Consider the following 5,271-nt stretch of genomic DNA (forward strand, 5'->3'; position numbering starts at 1 on the left):
CCAGCTTCCACCTCACTCGCCAGCCAGAGTCCCCTCCCAGTGCTGCAGTGAGCAGGACTGAAGCCATGATGGGACCTAAAGCAGCAAGGGCTATGGGCATATTTTAAAAGGACACAGTTTTCTTCTCAGCATGCACTTCTCTGAGTTCCCTCTTTTCTCATGGTTGTTATATATATATATATATTTTGGACAGGAAGTAGGATTTAGTAGCGGGCACGAGTAAGTAGGAGGCAGCACAGTGGAAGCCCTCAGGAGAGCAGGGTCCACCTCTTGTCCAGGGGCACAAGGTTGGGGATGCAATTAATCCCAATGTGAACCCTGCCCAGTGTGGCCTGGGGCTTTCACATACCTGTTGGGATCCTAGATCAGGGACAGCACTAGGTCAGACACATGAACGTCCATTGGAAAGGACTGTCTCCAAGGTCCCTTAGGACAACCCATAAAAGCAACAGGCTGTGTACCCTACCAAGGCTGCTGTTTCCAGTCACTGCATGCTGGGCCCCCACAGAGAAAGGAACACAGTTAGTTTAACTGGCTGCAGAAGTTATTTGATATTGTGAACCTTGGTTATGGGGCAAGATGACATCATTTACATAAATGTAAAGTTTTCCAGCCAGCCCAAAGCTGCAGACTTGCCAGGAGGCACAGACTATCCAGACCCTGAGATAACAGCAAAGATGGGAACAGAAGACAGAGGGACCTTGCACCTGGCTCCTTGCACAGAGCCCCCACAGCTCATGTCCCCCATCCTCCTGCTTTTCATTTCCCATCTTCCATTTCCTCAGTGCCCTCTTTAAAAACCCATCAGTGGATCTGAGTCTTGGAGATGGCTTTAGCCTGGCCATTCTCCTTCAGATTTACCAGAGAGGTAGGTTAGCCTACCACATCTCCTCATGTCACTGGTATTCTTGAATAAAAGCCAACTCCCATGTTCACCCACATTTGACTTTTGAGGGTCTGCTTTTGAATGGGTCAGGCAGCCGGGCCTGGGCCTGGTGACAGGTGGTGACAGGTGGGTCCAGAGTGCGTGGTGAGGGCTGTTTATTCCACACCAAAAGCAGCACAGAAGGGCAGGGCCCTGTGGGATTGGGGAGCCCGAAGGTGGGTGTGAATGAAAGGCTGATTCAAATACAGAGCTGAGGGTGTGATGGGGACACTGTAGCTGAAAGTGCCAAGAACCCACAGGGACCAGGAAGCAGGAGCTCGCAATTCCCATTCAGGACCTGGGCCCTGCCACGGCCCCTCTGCCCCTCTACCCCTCTCCTGTCCCAGTCCCCTGTCTACCAGCTCAGCAGTGAAAAGTACAACTGGAACAGCTTCAAAAGGGGAGGACCCTCCTGCCGCACTTGTCCTTCAGGCTGTGAGGGTCTGGCCTGAGCATGATGGGGACATGTCTACACGGGACCACCAAGGGTTCTAATTGCAATTTGCCATTAACCAATGTTAAATAAAAATTATAGGAGGCCGCTGTTTTGGACTCAGTTCCTGCACTAGGCCCCGACAGTCAAGACTAAAATTCAAAATGGAGTCACCCCTGCTAAATTCCATGTCAGTTAGGTTGTGGTCTGACATTCTGAGAAATCAGGTAAAGAGATAACAGGCAGTTTCCTGAACAGGACAGTTTAAATCTGCAATAAGTGTGATACAGAAGCTCATTTTGCTTTAATCCTGACACAAAAGAGACAGCCAGAAGTATCCTGATGTAAACTAGTCAGTCATTTTTCTATTGTTCTGTCTTCCTGTCCCCACCTTACAAGAAAAGCAACTTTGAAATGACTGAGCCACTTTCTTGTTGTTTTGCTGTCTTCAGCCCTCTTCTGTCTATAACATCAGCCCATTTTGCTCAGCTCACTGGGACACTTATTTCGTTTTAGGGAATGAAGTGCTGCTGCAATAGAGATCTTTAAATCTGTTGTCATTGTGTCCTTTGACACCAGCTAGGCATGCTAGGACTCAGTACCAGACCTCTTGGATGGAGGATAAGAATGTGTAAAAGGCCTAGCACAGGGCCTGACACACACCAGGGACAAACAGTATCTGTAACTCCCCATTGCCACTGCCTAAATGAGTGTGCAAGAGAGTAGAAGTCAGTAGTTGTTAAATCCCTCAGGGCAGCTGGCTTCCTCAAGGGACTGTGTGGGGTGTGAGCCTGAGGGGGCTGCTGGTTGGCCTGGCCCCACCCCAGCAACTTGGGCAGACCTGGGCTGGGCAGCCACATTTACATTTAAACAAATATCCAGCTCCTGCTGACCATCAGGGGACCAAAAACGAACTAACCATGGTTATGGCTGTCTCTGCTCTCAAATAATTATGGCCCGAAGAAGTTAACACAACCAAGGAATATCCTCAATGGAGAGAAAAGCCTTCACCAGTGAACATCTACAACCCTAAAATTCACATTTGTCTCCATCTAGATCCCTCCACCCAGCTGTTATTTTACCTTAGAGGCATTTGGACAGCTAAGATTTAGTCCCTCCTTTTTTTTGGTCAGCTGGTTGGTGCAGGTTCCCTCCTTTTATGACTCTGTGCCAGGCACTTGCAGGAAATACCAAGAAAAATTATTGCTTCAAACAGCTTATAGATGCTAGGATAGGGGTAAGCACAGAATATTATGGGAGGTCAGTAGGGGTCCCTAACCCAGCTGGGGGATGTGGGGCTGCAGGCTGTGGATGTGTAAGGAAAGCTTCCAGGAGGAGCTGATGGATGACTTCTGAGCTGAGTCTTAAGGGATAGCGATCTCTCCCATCAGGGCCATTAGCAGCGGCTGGAGATCACATGATTTCCCAGGTGTGTGTGACTGCCAGGACAACCACCTGGTTGCAGGGCAGCAGTTCCTCCTGCCCATTTTCCTCAGAGAGTTTTCCTGGATCTTAATGACCTAAACAGGGTTTATTGAGAATCCAGTGTTGTCGATAGTCCCCAGTAGCCATCCTGATGAACCCATCATCCCATCACTGGCAGAAGGAAGCACCTGCCAATTCTGATTGTCCCACAGAGAAAGCCCTGGTGGCCCAGTTCTGTGAGCCCCCACCCCCAGGCACCTGAATCAGAACTCACCATGCTCTGCTTGAGGAATCCCTCAGCGTTCGAATGGATTAAACTGTCCAAACCAAACCAACCCTTCCCGGTGGCCCCAGCCCAGCTCCTCTTCCTTGTCTACAAGCAGGGAGGGCAGTCTTGATTTAGGGGCTGGAAATAGCAACATCAGGGTGAGGTTTGTGGCACTTAAGACAGCTGGGCTGCTCCCACACCTCATGTGAATCATGTCCTCCATGTAGACAGTAACTTAGGGTGGCACAGCCAGCTTCCTTGCCTCCATTTTTCCATGATTAAGCACAGAAAGCAGGGAGGGCTTGAAATAGTGAAAAAAAGGAACTAGAACCTGTTCCCACAATGCACTGACCCCAGACCACCTCCCTCTTCCCCCAGCCAGTGAAAAACAGACTCAGAAGGGAGGGGGCAGGGCCTGGCTACCTGGGGTCCCGGGGGCCTGATCAGAAGCAGGGAGAAAGACAGAGGTGTCCAGCGAGGATGTCAGCATCCTTCTTGCCATACCTCCCTCACCTGCAGCCCTATGAGCAGGGCCAAAAAACCCTGTGCGCTGGGACAACTGGATATCCACGTGCACAGGATAAAGTGGCACTCCTTCCTTACTCACCTTCAACAAAGGTTAACTCAGCGTGGATCATAGACCTGAACGTAAGAGCTAAAACCATAAAGCTTTTCACAAAGCAGAAAACATAGGAGTAAATCTCTGTGACATTGGCTTAGGCAATGGTTTTTCTTAAATACAACACCAGAAGCAGATGGAAGAGAAAAATAGATAAATTTTTATCTATTCATCAAAATTTAAAGCTTTTATGCTTCAGGGGGCACTGACAAGAAAGTGAAAAGAGAACCCACAGAATGGGAGAAATTATTTGCAAATCATACATCTGATAAGTGTCTAGTTTCCAGAATATATAAAGAACACAAACAACTTGTATTAGTTTGCTAGAGCAGTAGTAACAAAGTACCATAAACTGGGTGGCTTAAAACAACAGACATTTATTCTCTGATAGTTTTGGAGGCTGGCAATCCGAAATCTAGAAGTCAGCAGGGCTGTTTCCTTCTGGAGATTCTAAGGAAGAATGTCTTCCTCTAGATGCTAAAAAGAGTGCAGGAAAAAGGCTGCAGAGAGTGAACAGATTCCTCAGGTGGCCAAGGGGCCAAAAGGAAACACACTTCAAAGAAGTGAGTGATCTGGGTCAGCCCGTCAAGGGTTAAGATCCCCTTACCGGTCATCTTTACATAGGGAAAAAAGGAAAAAATAAAATAAAATAAGATTAGGCAGGCCAAGAAACAACACTGGATCCGAAACTGGAATTCCGCGAGGCGCCTCCTTAGCACGGGGCCCAGGGGGAGAAGGGACAAGGAGAGGGTTGAAGGGGAGGTCGGTCGCCATATCCTGTTTTGAGTCTTGGGGACTGAAAGAGGGTCCACTTTGGGGCAGTCACATTCCTTCGTGTCTTGCTAAGTTCCCGCCCAACCCCGAAGTGCGCAAACGTGTCCCAGGGCTGCAATGTGGATGCGTGTGCTGCCACCTATCGTCGTGCCGGGAGAGTGCAGCTGCCTTTGAGCCTCCTGTACCACCCCAGGGAGATGTCTGACCCCGGGTTTCCAGACTCAAGCTCCCTCTTTTAGCAGCATCCAGCTCTGGGGAGGAGGTCCCGTGGAGCCAAATAGGGGTTTAATGTAACAGTATGTGTCAGGGGGTTTTAATCTGCACCACAAAATGCCTGGCCAGACACCAAAAACTGCTTCAAACCTACTGAACCCAAATCTTTCCCCATCCCCACCACACCTGATTCGCCGGGACTTTGAGCCACTGGTGGGGGGTATTCCTGCCTTCCCTGAGTGGATCATCACTGTAGGAGACAATAAATCAGTCTCTAAGTTATAAGTAAACAATGCAAGAGAAGTCGCAAGGTGCTGCTGCTGAATGAGAGATGATCAGTTCTAGTTCTGCGGCAGGAAAGCTCAACAGGGATGCGACAGGGAAGGGCTGCTGGAAGAGGTGGAACTGGAGGCAGTCCCTGGAGAATGGCTCCAGCGTGGATCAGCAGGGAAAGGAGAACACACATCGAGCAGGGGGAATGCGGAAGAGGGTGGGACTTACATTTCCAGAAATGATGGGCTAAGTTATTCACATCAGCCCTCCCACTGAGAACAAGTGCAAATGCTGGATAAAGGATTTTTTTAAAAAATCTTCTCAACAGTATCACAGACATT

At 49.1% G+C, this 5,271-nt stretch overlaps 1 non-coding gene across 1 annotated transcript; it reads right to left on the bottom strand.

The window, feature by feature from the left end:
* Positions 1–409: 409 nt before the first annotated feature.
* On the bottom strand, positions 410–541 carry LOC134365317 (small nucleolar RNA SNORA70). The gene has a single exon (XR_010022023.1). It is a non-coding gene; the product is annotated as a small nucleolar RNA SNORA70 (small nucleolar RNA).
* Between the last annotated feature and the right edge of the window lie 4,730 nt (positions 542–5,271).

The sequence above is a fragment of the Cynocephalus volans genome, chromosome 16 (genome assembly GCF_027409185.1).
Source record: "Cynocephalus volans isolate mCynVol1 chromosome 16, mCynVol1.pri, whole genome shotgun sequence".
Taxonomy (NCBI): Eukaryota; Metazoa; Chordata; class Mammalia; order Dermoptera; family Cynocephalidae; genus Cynocephalus; species Cynocephalus volans.